Source organism: Syngnathoides biaculeatus, chromosome 16, assembly GCF_019802595.1.
Source record: "Syngnathoides biaculeatus isolate LvHL_M chromosome 16, ASM1980259v1, whole genome shotgun sequence".
In the NCBI taxonomy this organism is placed as follows: Eukaryota; Metazoa; Chordata; class Actinopteri; order Syngnathiformes; family Syngnathidae; genus Syngnathoides; species Syngnathoides biaculeatus.
This window is the reverse complement of record NC_084655.1, coordinates 17,608,376-17,624,258: the sequence shown is the minus strand read 5'-3', so window position 1 is coordinate 17,624,258 and position 15,883 is coordinate 17,608,376. Positions and strand designations below refer to the sequence as shown.

Genomic DNA, 15,883 nt, shown 5'->3' with positions numbered 1-15,883 from the left:
CCATCTTAAAACCAGAATGGATGTCTTCGTGTGTTTTCACAAATCGCCTCTGAAGACTTTTTTAAAAGTTTGCTCATGATAGAAAACGTCTCAAATGTTACATGTGAAATGTTAAAGCAATCGCTGTGATTTGACGAGCGTGGCTGCACGCCATCGCGCTTGCTAATCTGCACAGTCAAGCACGAAAAATCACGCACGTAAAATTTGTTACGAGTAGAAAAAACAGACATTGAAAGACGTTGCTTATTTTGTGTAGTCTTGACCTTAATTTACGTGTTTATTTCATAAACGTTAACTAAACAAGCCTGCTCCTAAACAGTATTCACCCGGAAACAGGAAATGCAAGTTAACCGTACTGAGCATGTTCGGAAGTGATGCCAAAAGCGCATGTTCAGAGCTGTTTCATGTACTGCGAGCGTATTTACGTCGAAAGTCATTACATAATGAGCCATGTCAAAGGAAATTCAGTTACATCAGGGGTGCTCAATGCGTCGATCGCAAAGCAGTTTTGGTTGATCGTGTGACGGCGTGCTCCCAAAAAAAAAAAAAAAAAAAAAAGACGTTTGACTATCATCCGTCTCGTCGCTTGACTTAGGTGTGGCCAATACATCGAGCACACACACACATAAAGGTGCGTTCCAGCAATGCGGCCTCCTATTTACGGCGATGTGCGCGTACACCCTTCAATGTTTGTTACAATGTATTGCTAGCTTGTTGCCACTAACGCCGATTATGTTGAACCTAACTTTCAGCATTTTCAAACTCATTGCGGGTATAGACCGTTCGTGTTCATTCCTTGACGGGCCAGTGCATTTAACTTTTCTTCAGTTTGTCAGATCAAGAATTTTTATCAATGAAAATACCGTTTTATATCATGTTCTACTAATATCAGTTGAAATTGGAAATTATCATTTCTGAGTTTGAAATTTACATTTTTCAAATGTGAGTGACTGTTAAAGTGAAACTGGCTTCAGAGACTAATTTTTCTTTTAATTCCAGTTCATTAGCAAGGTGTACCATTGGTTAGGACTGTAACCCCACAGCGAGCAGGTTTAAGATTTGATGCTGGGCCGTTTAAACTCATTCCTTTATGATGCGTTCAAGTGCAACCAACGTGTCAATGTATCGTTATATTAGAATTCAAAGTAAAAACGTGCCATTCCTTGGAAAGAAAGTTAAAGCTGAGCATGGGCTGCCCCCAAGGCAAGCTGTATCACTGATCCAGATCCCCACTGAGAAGCGTGGCAGCTTCTGTCGGGTCTTACCCCGGGCGGAGAGCTTCCCTCTGGGCATGCCGGTCAACTCGGCGGGGGGCGCCTGCCATGGTGGTAGAGGGGGCCCTGAGGCATGCTTTGTGCAGATGTCAGATTCTCTTTTTGCGCTTCCCCCACTTTTTGATTCCACCCCCATCTTCCTACATCCAGCCTAACATCAGGCAATGACCCTGGCCAATGAAAGGGACACTGCAACCTGACAAAAAAATAAAAACCTCAGACCAATAACATTTACTGTTCTAATAACACTCCATTACACATGAGGTGCTTTCCAAAGGCAACAAACTAACAGAGCAGCAGCGTGAGGCAGCGGGGGTGTGCCTGTAATGATACAGATATACAGGTATATACTTCAAATATCTCCACAGTGAATAAAATATGTATTTGGACACCCTGCTATATTGCAAGTTCTCCCACTTAGAAATCACAGAGTGGTCTGAAATTTTCATCGTAGGTCCATGTCCACTGTGAGAGAGATAATCTAAAAAGAAAAATCCAGAGATCACAATGTGTGATTTTTTTGAACGATTTAGTTGTGTGATACAGCTGCAAATAAGTATTTGAACACCTGAGAAAACTAATGTTAATATTGGTACAGTAGCCTTTGTTTGCAATTGCAGACGTCAAACGTTTCCTGTAGCTGTTCACCAGGTTTGCACATACTGCAGAAGGGATTTTGGCCCACTCCTCCACGCAGACCTTCTTTAGATCAGACAGGTTTCTGGGCTGCCACTGAAAAACACGGAGTTTCAGCTCCATCCAAAGATTTTCTATTGGGTTTAGGTCTAGAGACTGGGTAGGCCACGCCAGAACCTTGATATGCTTCTAACGGAGCCACTCCTCGGTTTTCCCGGCTGTGTGGTTCGGGTCATTGTCATGTTGAAAGATCCAGCCAGCCACGACCCATCTTCAATGCTCTGACTGAGGGAACGAGGTTGTTCCCCAAAATCTTACAATCCATGGCCGCGGTCATCTTTTCCTTAATACAGTGCAGTCGTCCTGTCCCGTGTGCAGAAAAACACCCCCAAAGCATGATGCTACCACCCCCATGCTTCACAGTAGGGATGGTGTTCTTGGAATGGAACTCATCATTTGTCTTCCTCCAAACACGGTTCATGGAATTATGACCAAAAAGTTCCATTTTGGTCTCATCTGACCACAAACTTTTCTCCCATGACTCCTTTGTCTCATCCAAATGGTCAATGGCAAATTTAAGACGGGCCTTGACGTGCTGGTTTAAGCAGGGGAACCTTCATGCATGATTTCAAACCATGACATCTTAGTGTATTACCAACAGTCACCTTGGAAACGGTGGTCCCAGCTCTTTTCAGGTCATTGACTAAGTCCTGTCGTGTAGTCCGGGGCTGATTCCTGACATTTTTAAGGATCATTGAGACCCCACGAGGTGATTCTTTTTCGATTATCTCTCTCACAGTGGACTTGTGCACCTCCGATGAAAATTTCAGACCCCTCCATGATTTCTAAGTGGGAGAAATTGCAATATAGCAGGGTGTTCAAATACTTATTTTCTTCACTGTTTGACATATGGCTTTTATGAGATTTTTATTTTGTGGTGTCCTGTGAGATTTTTGTATGTAAAATGTGTGGCTAGGCTCAATAACGGTTGGGAAACACTCTGTACTCCTTGTTGGAGAGCAACAGTATCAATATTGGAAGTTGGCGTACCACCGTACACCTCGGGCATACTATGCCATATCACAATATCAATACTGTATTTTGTCCCACCTGGAGTGGAAACTGTGGTCGTCATGAATTAAGCTTGCTGAAGTCACGGGTGCTAATGAAGCGATAAATCTGGACAGCTCAGTGACTTATTCAGTCCAACCTTTAACACACTTACTATTGTTCCTGTAATACATTTGATTAAAGCTCCAAACTAAATATACAAGTCGGCGCACAACGTTGTCCTCCAGTTAATTGGGAATTAAGTGTTTGTTTGCACTGGCAGGTCAGCGAGCGGAGAGTGACGTCATAGCCGTCGCCATCGCTTTGAACTTTTCGGGGAATCCGAGGGAAGGTCGCTAATGGTTTTTCAAGATAGGTCAGCTGAGGTTTGGCTGTCCATCGTGTGGTGGACATCCGGCTGGTGTGAGCGCGCTTAAAGCTACGGCGGTCACCTTGGCTCAGCGGGTGCCGCGAGCAAAGACGGCGGCCGTATGGAAACTGACGGAAGGACAAAACAAAATGGGTGGAGGGCACGGCGGGAGATAGTGAGCTAAGATAGCATCTTGGAGGATTGTTTCACCATGAAACGGGGAAAAAAAAGACCACATACGAAGAAATTAAGTTTTAACATCTCAACTACCATGGGAAGCTTGTAACATTATTTGAATGCTTGTTGTGAGCCAATAGAGTCAGCTCACATCCGAGTCTATTCACACCAGATTTTAGTAGAATTGATTTAAAACTGGAATGGAAGAATATTGTGTTGCATGCTCAGATAAGATTCTTTTCTAACATCATTATTTATGCATGTAATGCACTGGTTTTCCAAGCATCATATGAAAAATGGGGAAAAAATGGATTGTATTAGCATTAAATTATACCATACTTCATGTAATTATAAATAAATACATTTTTCCTGTTTGAATGCAAAAGAAAACAGTAAAATCTTTAGCTTTAATGATGATTTTTTTAAATTCTTTTTCAGACTTCATTTTCTGCTGATCTGTGTTGATGTCATAATTCGCCGAACAGATCAATGACATTATTGATCGGCTCTGAAAAGACATTTACTCCATGTTCCCGTCATGTACAGTATATCTGAATCCAAAAGCTAGTTGTTTTTTAATATAGTAGTATCTATATAGTTTTTTGTCTTTTGATGTAGTACTGTTAATATCTGACGGCCAATAAAGTTATTTTTTTTTTTAAATAGCATAATGGGAGAGACAAGATGGCTGGGACAAGATGATGCAGAATCTGTGGATCAGACCACAAGAAAAAATTACTCTTTCACAACTGCACTATGTCATCCATCCATCCATTTCCTTTGCTGCTTATCCTCACAAGGGTGACAGGGAGTACTGGAGCCTATCCCAGGTGTCAACGGGCAGGAGGCGGGTACACCCTGAACTGGCTGCCAGTCATATCGCAGGGCACATTTGAGACAAACAGCCGCACTCATAATTACACCTAGGGGCAATTTAGAGTGTCCAACTAATGTTGCATGTTTTTGGGATGTGGGAGGAAACCAGAGTGCCCACCCGGAGAAAACCCACGCAGGCACGGGGAGAACATGCAAACTCCACACAGGCGGGTCCGGGATCGAACCCGGGATCTCAAAACTGTGAAGCCAACGCTTTACTACTACTAAAAAAAATTGTATTCCCATACCATGGCACAAGTATATATAGTGAATAAACAGTTCATTTAAATAGACTCATTACTCCATCTTGTGATAGGATGTCATTTTTTTTCTCGCTGATCGGTCCCAAAAATCCTGATCATCTAAAGCCTAAATATTTAAAAAAAAAAAACAACCTCTGATTGCTTGGGAAATCTTTACTTCAATTTGTCATCAACATTTGTGCATAATAACTGATCACAGTTATTAAATTTAGGTCACAGGTATTTGGAATAGAATAGTATAGTATTGCCGTGATGAAGACTAGAAATTATTATAATTCCATTTTCTACCTAATAATAAGAATGATTATCAAAATTATCCTTCATCCCCACCAGTGCAGCATATGTTTTTTTTACTTTTAAATGTCTCCTCAGGCCGGATTGGATCCCCAAACGGGACAAATTCCACCCACGTAACATATGTTTGACACCATTGCATTCGACTGTTTGCCACGCTATTACATCCATATGTTTGCGTGAGTACTTGGCAGCAAAGGTGACATCCCACAGGACACAACGCACACCATTAAGACACAGAAGACCCTCGAACGACCACCTGGACACTAAATTAAAGTAAACATACTACTGCACAGTCCAACATAACACAACAGACCTACACAACATCCAACAAATATTTTATATTACAAAGCACACTCGCTGCTTTATTTTCTCTCATTAGCAGTGAAAAATTCCTAAGACTCATTCCATGTGTGTCAGATAATGGCTGTCAGTCCCAATAGATCTGATTAGAAGTGAATATTTGGGGTAAATTATGTCCTTTGAATGTCATTGTATGAAAAAAATGTCAATGCTGCATCGCGAAATCAGACATACAAAAAGTTCATCATTAGTGTCATAGTAGGAGTGCCCATGGCAAGTGTATTTCACCACTTTTAAAGCCATTTTTACACCAGTTATATTCCAAAATGCAGTATATCACACAATAAAATAACCATAAATACAGTTTAAATAGGCCAAAAGCAGTTCTCGGGTCACTTGCTTGTGTTTTTCGCATTGCTCATCGGCGAGGTAGAAGTCATAATAGCAACTGGAATTATTTCTCCTTATGTCTGTACTAACTGCCACTACAGTTTGCTGTCGCTGCACAAAAAGCAGTACAACAGCAATGTCAGGGACAATTCATCAAATATAATAGTTGAAGTCTGGTGTCAGTGGTGGAGAATAGGGGCGAGAATCACAATACAATAATGGTATTTTGGGACTATGACGATACAATGACTCAGAGCTCAATCTATAAATCTGAAAAAACAAATCAATAGCAAACTTACAATTAGTCTGTATTCGCAACACTATTGTAATCTCGCGTTTACGTAACTACTTAATAGCAAAGGTGACGACGTCCCATGAGACATAATTAAAAGTGAGTAGTTTCGTTGCAAAATGTCACTCGGTTATATTTCTGAGTTTTCAAAAACCACTACTTTAAGACCACAACTGCAATAATTACTGCGCAAATAGTGTATGTTACGACTACTTTTTTGGGGTTTTAGGGTTAATCAACTATTAAATTAAATGACAAGCATTTTGACACTTTAGTAATCATTTTGCGTCATTGTTTAACTTAAAATGATCAAAATCCTCTGATTTCAGCCATATAAATTCCACAGTAATTCGACAATGGACAAAGGTGTCAAAATGTCTCCAAAAATGAGTCATCCCTTGTTTATCTCTGATTTAATATCAAGTCATATTAGTGACTGAAATGGACAGTGACACCATTTTGTGTATCAACTCCCCCTACACAGTAATTATTGTTGTTGCGCAAGTAGCAGCCGCAAGATTTCGGAGGGCAATTTACTGAATATGCTATTAGAACTTTAAATATTTAGGACGTTAAACGGATGCAATGTTGCCATTGACAACTACCAATTATTTTTTGGCACATACTATCGAGTATTTTGTTAATATGTCGTCAAATTGACTAAATATGAAATCCTTCAGCATCCTTGAACTTGATGAACTCAATACACACCATTTACTGTCAAGTATTCCATTTGGATGTTATTTAACTATAGTTGTGACTATAATATCCAAAATCAAAAAGTATATGGAGTGTCACAAAACATTGATATATTTCTCTACTGCAATAATTACTGCTCAAATACAGCACATTAGACAGTCATCCAACAATAAATAGAGTTTAAATTCTTCCTAAACTGAGTCATGTCTTTTTTAAAGGGATTAACAGTGAAAACCCTTGGCTCAAATCATATTAGAGTCTAAAATTGGCTTTAATTCACCTTGTGTTCGGTTGAAAAGCGACTGTAATTGCTGCTGATGCACAGTAAACTGTGAAATTACAATATATTAGGGGACAAGTTATAGACTGTAACATTGAAACTGCATTCTGTTGGACACAAAATGGAGGAAATTTTGTGTCCACCGTTATTGGCTAATATGAGCTGTGTTGTGGCAAGTGCCAATCCGAAATTTTCTTCACCGTCGTCAACCGCCTACATTTACAACCCCTGAACATAAACGAAGCATCCTTGCTCGCTCAAACTTGCAGTGTTCATTCACAAATACTTTCTGACATCTTTTTTTAAGTCACTTTCTCTCGCAATTCGGGACAAAGTTTCACTTCCCGGGCGACAAACTCCATTACAACTTACCGACACGTTCCAGGTGTCCGCACCTGAAGCTCTCGCCCAGCGACAGCCGAACCGGCTAAAACGGACACGGGGGGGGGCGACTTGTCGAACCAGGTCCCCGCTTCTATGGTGTCCCTCCCCGGTTCTGTGCTCGACGGTGATGCTGAACAAGCGGCGGTCAAAGTTTATCGGTCACGAAAGAAGCAAAAAAGCAAAAAGAACCACCCGATGCCGCCAAGAGTGTGCGCGTGAACTCTGGTCACGCGTGCACGCGGATGGATGCCGGCGAGATTGTACCGGAAACTGTGTTTCAAAATATAAGCATCATCGTGACGAGGTATTCTTGACCATGGGTATCTGCTTCATACTACGTATTGGCTCGTATGAATTATCATTTTAAATTTAAATTTGATACGAATATGTGTTTTACGCAACACTTATATCGATGTTTACAAAGCAGCTGCATTTAGGAAAGTTTTATCTTGAAAGGCATTTCCGGATCTGAGTGGTGCCAGGCTGTTATTGCAAATGGCGAAATTGTCAAGTAAAGTATTTTAACTTACTATATACTATATAAAACCACTTATTTAAAAATATGCTCTAATCAATTTAAACTATAGAAAATTGTCACTTGTTGTTTTCTTAAACGTTACCTATAATTCCTATAATTGTTTGGTCGTTATCTATCTATCTATCTATCTATCTATCTATCTATCTATCTATCTATCTATCTATCTATCTATCTATCTATCTATCTATCTATCCCCAAAGTTGACCTAAAAAAAATCAGGAAAACCTTCTACCAATGTACAATGCGGACCACCATTTGCCCCTACCCATATCTATCTATCTATCTATCTATCTATCTATCTATCTATCTATCTTCTATCTATCTATCTATCTATCTATCTATCTATCTATCTATCTATCTATCTATCTATCTATCTATCTATCTATCTATCTATCTATCTATCTATCTATCTATCTATCTATCTAATATCATAATAGCATTACAAGTTGCTGTTATGTAATAATAGTTGTAGTACAAGTAATAGTAATTGGAGAAGCAGTATTTACATACACTAAAATGAGTTAAGGCGTTCCTCAGGGTGCGCTGCGAGGTCCATTACAGTTTTTTTTTCCTCTTATTCTTGTCCAGAATTTCAGAAAATAAACACAAATTTACTGTTGATCATGTGGAATTGTGATCCGGATGCTGTGATAATCATGAGACAATTCTTCTCGTTGGGCCACAGCACGTGTTGAGGTAAACAGGAAAAGCCAAAGAGCCCTGAATATAGAGCGGAGTGACCCCCACCACCACAATCGGTATACACGACAGTGTCACGCACGAAAGGTGCCGACAACTTTTTGGCTTCGCGCTCGTCCTCCTCGGTGCAAAACGCACTGGCCTTCCCACAAGAAAGCGTTGTAAAAATAGAATGCGGGGGTCCTGAAACACAACACCCCCCCCCCCCCCAGGCCTCGTAACGTCGTTAAACATCTTTAAACAATCAGCGTCGTTGTTAAGTCAACATACTAACAGGCTTGTATTTATATGTTATTTGATGAACATGTTCTGTTTAAGTGGGAGGAAGTTAAAGCCTGGCAGGGGGTACAATATCTGAGTCCGGGTGCACCTGCCCACCGCCGGGTACTCTGGGTGCCCTTTTGCGCGCTGACAGCTCTGCTTATAGACACCAAGACAACACAGCGCATGTCACCTTTCATGACGAGCTCAGATCATCTTGATTATCTTGAGGCATGACTCATTTTTTTTTCCGTCGTCCGCTCTCAAAAATGCTCAAGGCCAACAATTGTAAATGTTAAACGTGTTGAATATTTAAAGCGGGTTACGCGAGTCGATTCAATTCTCCTCAAGCAAGAACACTCTTGATTTAAATGGTTTTCAACACAGTAGAAGTAACTGAAGTTATGTATAGTAATGCAAGAGCCGAGACATAACTGATACTGTTACTATCAAGCTAGTAGTTTATTTACTGTAATTTTCGGCCTATAAGCTGCGACTTTTTCCACACGCTTTCAACCCTGCGCCTAACATGGTGATGCAGTTAATTTGTGTATTTTTTTAACGGCCGCAAGGGGGCACTCGAGCGGAAAAGGTAAGAATGAGACCGGTGGAATATATGTGCGGAGGAAGTGACTTTTACCGGTATGTTTTTTTTTTAGCCGGCCCTGTTAGCGCTGCGCTAGTGTTAGCACCGCGCTAGCGTGTTGCTGCTGTGTTACTGCCGCGTCTCAGTGATTTTTACCGGTATGTTTTTTTAACTGCTCCTGTTAGCTCCGTACTAGCGTTAGCACCGCGCTAGCGTGTTTCTGCTGTGTTACTGCAGTGTCTCACTGATTTAGGATTTTTTTTTTTTTTAATCCGGCTCTGTTAGTGCTGTGCTACCGTGTTGCCACTGTGGAGCTGGCGAAGCTGTGTTTTTTTTTTTTACCAGTATATCTTTCTTTTCTTTTTTTTAACCAGCCCTGTTCATGCTACCATGTTGTTGCTATGTTAAGTTAAGATAAGGTATTAAAACTTGCTGTTGTTACTGCTGTGTTACTGGTGTGTCTCAGTGATATTTACCGGTAAATTTTAGTTTAACCAGCCCTGTTAGTGTTAGCACTAGCTAAGTAGCATTAGCACTAGCGTTAAACTCTTTCTGCGTATCATCTTTCTTTGTAAATATCTAGTATTTCCTGATTTCCTTCCTTATTTCCAAATGTACTGGGTGAGGATTATAATCCGGTAGGCTTTGTAGGCTGGAAATTACGGTGTGTATTTTAAAACACATAATGAGTTGATTGCAAATTGATGCTCCATGCGCAGTCTGAGCAAAAAAAAAAAAAATACTCAATTGGTTTTCCGGGATGAAATTTCTGAGATAGCGGCGTCGGCGGCCACACAAAGTGTCCTCGGGCCTCCTCCCACTCCCGCCGCTCTCGACAACCTGTATTGCATCAACCTGGTCGCCATGGCAACCGCGGCGCCCACCACAGCATATTGCGTCTGAGACTGGGGGGGGTAGCCATCTGCGAGCACCACTCACTCGAGGAGTTAATTAACTTTAAAAGTGAGCGTAGGCGGCGGATGTGTGGGAGGAAAGACAAAATGGCAGACGACATGCCACTTGCTCGATTGGTCGCTTGAACGGGGCGGGAGGCAATCAGGCTTGGGTGCGGTCGGCGGAAATGAACCCGAAAATCTGAAAAGCCGAGGGGTTGCAGGGTCGTGACCTTTTCACAGAGGGCCATGCAGTTTTTAGTAGTTTTTTTGTTTTGTTTTCCTTAAATAAAATTAGCATTCAAAAACCCAATTTTATTTTTTTCGGTTTGCTTATGTTTTATGTAAAAGCCAAACGTGGCAAATAGATTCATGAGATGCATCAGAAATGTGAGGAATAGCGCGAGTGGGTTCACGCTTTTAACTTCAATTGTTGACTGCGCCAATGTCCAAAGTACAAATATCAAATTTGAATACATCGTGGAACTGCGAGGCCTTGAAAAATGTCTGGAGGCAGAATAATAACAATCATAAAAAAAATGAAGTCTCGCACAGTATTGGGCTCACTTCAAACTTTTCTCAATATGTCAGCGGCACAAAGCATTCGAGTGAACGTCTCGGATCAGATCACAATATTATTATTACAGAATGAGATAAGGACATAATAATGATTATAATATCGCTGGTGGTTTCGCAAAGTTTATTGGTGGGGGGAAATGAGACTTGTCAGGATCAAAGATAAGTTATTACGCGAGAGCCAATAATTGCCTCGGCCGGAGAGCCTCCTTTCATCTTTGTGCGCCACTTCCTGTCTCGGTTCCTCGTAATATCAAGCGACCCTGTCATAATTGAGCACAAACGCATTAATTAACGTTATGTTGTTATGAACAAACCATCTTTACTCCACTTGAACGTTCCTTTGGGCGGCTGAAGGTTACTAGTGCCTTCGGGCCCGTGAAAATGTCGCAAAGGCCTCGCTTCGTTAACCGACACGTAAATAGACATTTCCCGCCAGATCAGAGCCACTTCCCTTTTTTTTTTTGTCTTTGCTTGCGCCTGTTCCAGCAGCTACACGTGGCCTCAACCACCGAAGAGGCAGAATTCATTGACGTCTAACCCTGGCTGTAAATTACAGAGTATCGAGTCCTCCCGAGACTTATAAATGCCGTAGACATCCATTTGGAAAAATGTAGCACGATTTAAATGAAATTAACTTGCGCAGAGGATACGTCAAGGCTAACGGGGCGTGCGCACCGGGTGTCAAACACGCTACCCTTTGAAGTAGCGTGTGGTTTTTTTGCATATCGTATGAAATAAATCCAATAAAAGTCATTTCATCGGAATACTGCACATGTGACTGGATGTACATCTGAAGGGCAATCATTAGAAATGCAGGTCCGCCTGACGTTCTTTATCAGCCGGGGGCACAACCGGCTTGCGGTGTAGACCTTAAATGTAGCGGAATTTCTCGAGTATAATGCGTACTGAAGTATAATGTGCATCCCCAAAGTTGACCTAAAAAAATCAGGAAAAAAAAAAAGCCTTCTACCAATGTATAATGCGCACCACCAATTTGCCGCTACCCATATCTCTCTCTCTCTCTCTCTCTCTCTCTCTCTCTATCATAATAGTATTATTAGATGTTGTTATGTAATAATATGAGTAGTAAAAGTAATAGTAGTAGGAGAAGCAGTATTTATATACACCAAAATGAGTTAAGGTGTTCCTCAGGGTGCCCTGCGAGGTCCATTATAGTTTTTTTTTTTCTTATTCTTGGCCAGATTTTCAGAAAATAAACACAAATTTAATGTTGAGCATGTGGAATTGTGATCCGGATGCTAAAGCCACCGTGCCGCCCAAATAAAAACAAATGATTCAAAACGGGCAGCACGGTGGAGCAGCTGGTAAAGCGTTGGCCTCACAAGTTTTGAGGACCTGGGTTCGATCCCGCCCCCGCCTTTGTCGAGTCTGCATGTTCTCCCCATGCCTGCGTGGGTTTTCTCCGGGCACTCCGGTTTCCTCCCACATCCCAAAAACATGCAACGTTAATTGGACACTCTAAATTGCCCATAGGTGTGATTGCGAGTGCGGCTGTTGTCTGTCTCCATGTGCCCTGCGATTGGCTGGCAACCAGTTCAGCGTGTACCATTGACAGCTGGGATAGGCTCCGGCACTCCCTGCGACCCTTGTGAGGATAGGTGGCAAAGAAGATGGATGGATGATAGGACTATTTGGGGGGTTCCAAGATGGCAGAAGTTTATCTGAAGGGGAAAAGGTCCTTGCAGGTGAAAGAACTTCCCTGGTGTCGATATTTTACGCCAATTGATCCACGATAATATGTCGCCATTCAGCCATCGGCGTATTGGAGGGACACATTACGGTCGTTGGGCAATCGCTCAACGCAGGAGAGCGTCACGGGCCAGATGTGTCGCGGAACATCGGCACCGGTGGGTCGGCCGCCTCCCGGTCGTCACCGGGCCGTCGGGGGGCAGTCAACCGAACCAAATGTGCGATAAGATGTTTCGGCTTTATGGCCACGTTAGATTTACTGCTACATTTCCGACTCACACACAAGGGAGAATAATGTTGAACCCGAACGGCTCCTCAAATGCTAAATCTTCTTCTTATTTTTCTTTCGGCTTGTCCCGATTAGGGGTCGCCACAGCGTGTCATCCTTTTCCACCTACGGCTATCTCGTATGAAGTTTTAAAAATATTTTAAATTACAGTATATCAATTTTGAAAGTGATGAAGTGCAACTGTCGCTTGCCTTTGAATTTGTCTTCCATATTTGTTTCCCTTTTTTTTTTTGTCCCGGCAGGAACTTTCGTGACGCGGTCGCGTTCAGTCAATATAACGTAAGGTCACGCCAGCCTCGTTCATTTCCGCCCGCTCGCCAAGTCTTCGCGCCACGCCACTCTGCCCTTCCCCTTCAATTTCCTGCCGCTGTGCCAGACGGCGCGCCGCGCCAAAAGCATTTGTGGAAACAGAATCAACATACAAACATTCGCACAGAGAGCGCGCGAGAGAGGAAATCACTTTACAAGCTTTTACCTTAAAATGTTTCCATTTGAGAGAACTCGGGGAAATCCTTGGGAGAAAAAAAAAAATATCTTGTTGAAAATGAATAAGCAGGCAATGCCAAACAACGAGATAGAACAGCAAATAGTTTTGATGATGAGGATGTACATGTTGCATAATAGTGAGATGAAAGATATTATAGCATAGATAATACGCTCATAACACTACACAAAGCAGTGGGAGAAATTACTTCTAAGAAAAAATTTAACCAAATGCGAAGTGCTCTAAATCCACTTTTTGAATTCATCATACACAATTTTAAGCACTTTGCACCTGATTTAGGTGCATTCATCCATTTTCTTAGCCACTTATCCTCAGAAGGGTTGTGGGGAGTGCCGGAGCCTATCCCAGCTGTTAACGTGCAGGAGGGTGGGGTACACCCTGAACTGGTTGCCAGCCAATCGCAGAGCACATCGAGACAAACAGCCGCACTCACAATCACACCTAGAGGCAATTTGGAGTGTCCAATTATTGTTGGACGGTTTTGGGACGTGGGAGGAAACCGGAGTGCCCAGAGAAAACCCACGCAGGGACTGGGAGAACATGTTAACGCCACACAGGTGGGCCCGGGATTTGAACCAAAGTCCTCATAACTGTGAGGCCAACGCTTTCCAGGTGTTAAGGTGTTCCTCAGGGTGCCCAGCGAGGTCCATTATAGTTTTGTTTTCTTATTCTTGGCCAGAATTTCAGAAAATAAACACAAATTTAATGTCTATCATGTGGAATTGTGATCTGGATGCTAAATCCACCGTGCCGCCCAAATAAAAACAAATGATTCAAAATGGGCGGCACGGTGGATTCAGCTGTTAAAGTGTTTGCCTCACAGTTATGAGGACTCTGGTCCAAATCCCTGACCCACCTGTGTGGAGTTTGCATGTTCTCCCCTTGCCTGGGTGGCTTTTCTCCGCGCACTCCGGTTTCCTCCCACATCCCCATAACACGCCACATTAATTTGAGACTCTAAATTGTCCATAGGTGTGAGTGTGCCTGTTTGTCTCATTGTCCCCTGCGATTGGCTGGCAACCAATTCAGGGTGTACCCTGCCTCCTGCCCGTTGACAGTCGGGATAGGCTCCAGCGCTCCCCGTGACCCTCGTGAGGATAAGCGGCTAAGAAAATGGCTGGATGGATGAATGGAAGAAACCAGAGTGCCCAGAGAAAACCCACACAGGCACGGGGAGAACATGCAAACTCCACACAGGTGGGTCAGGGATTTGGACCAAAGTCCTCATAACTGTGAGGCCAACGCTTTCCTGGTGTTAAGGTGTTCCTCAGAGTGCCCTGCGAGGTCCATTATAGTTTTTTCACCGTCTTATTCTTGGCCAGAATTTCAGAAAATAAACACAAATTTAATGGTGATCAATGGTTTCCTCCCACACCCCCAAAACGCGGCACATTAATTTGAGACTCTAAATTGTCCATAGGTGTGATTGTGAGTGCAGCTGTTCGTCTCTATGTCCCCTGCGATTGGCTGGCGACCAGTTCAGGGTGTACCCCGCTTCCTGCCCGTTGACAGTTGGGATAGGCTCCAGCGCTCCCCGCGACCCTCGTGAGGATAAGCGACTGAGAAAATGGATGGATGGAAGAAAGAAAGCAGAGTGCCCAGGGGAGCGTTACGGGCCCACACAAAAGCCACACAGGCACGGGGAGAACATGGCAAACTCCACACAGGTGGGTCCGGGATTTGAACCAAAGTCCTCAGAACCGTGAGGCCAACGCTTTCCAGCTGCTGCACTCAAAATTGACATTTTGCACGAAAAGTCAGAACGTAGCTTGAATTTGGGGATTTGTATTCCAGGTGTTGCGAAAATGGGTGGAGGTTTCAAGAAATGTCTTTTAGCAACCGAGGGCTGTTACAAAGAGACCATTTGTACAGTATTTTGAGTTTTTTGCAAAAGGGGGGGGGGTGGTTTTCCTGGATTCATACGTCAACAAAAACGCACGAGTGCCATTGCTCTCATGTATGAATGCGCTCACACGCACATGCACACAAGTGTCTAGTTGCAATCAGCGTGCTCTGCATGTGCAAAAGGAAATAATCAGTGTTGATTAGAGACACCGAGTCGGATCACAGTCAATCACAGCGGTTTCCGCCTCCTCCCCGCCAAGTCAGGCATGGGGGGGGGGGGAGGAACATGATTATATTTATTTTATTTTCACAACCCTGAAAAAAAAAAAAAATAGAATGATACTTTGTATCATTTGCACTTGACGCGCGATGATGCCAATGGGATCAATTAATTGTGATTTCTTCAGCGACTTTTAATGGTGTTAAATGTGTGTTCAATGAGCCGGGCGGTAATACACAAGCACATTAGAGATGCGCTGACGGAATATGAAAGTCATATCACGATTGTGGAAAAGTCGCTGTGTGTTCACTCATCAAAAGTGTTAGTTATAGCTTGCTATAAGATGGATTTTTAATTGAGATGCTTTTCATTAACTTATTCCCTTATGGTAATTTATTTTTATTATTATTAAAGATGCACCAGTAGTTCTAAGACATTTTACTTTGTGATCAACCACAAAAGAATTTTTA

The 15,883-nt window shown here is 42.5% G+C and overlaps 1 protein-coding gene across 2 annotated transcripts in view; it reads right to left on the bottom strand.

Moving 5' to 3' along the window:
• The window catches only part of znf385c (zinc finger protein 385C), a 107,286-nt gene extending 99,755 nt beyond the window's left edge, over nucleotides 1-7,531 (bottom strand). For both annotated transcript variants that reach the window (XM_061846870.1, XM_061846871.1), the window contains exon 1: nucleotides 7,277-7,531. The gene's annotated coding sequence lies outside the window, so the exon portion shown is untranslated. The remainder of the gene's footprint in view (nucleotides 1-7,276) is intronic.
• Nucleotides 7,532-15,883: the final 8,352 nt, after the last annotated feature.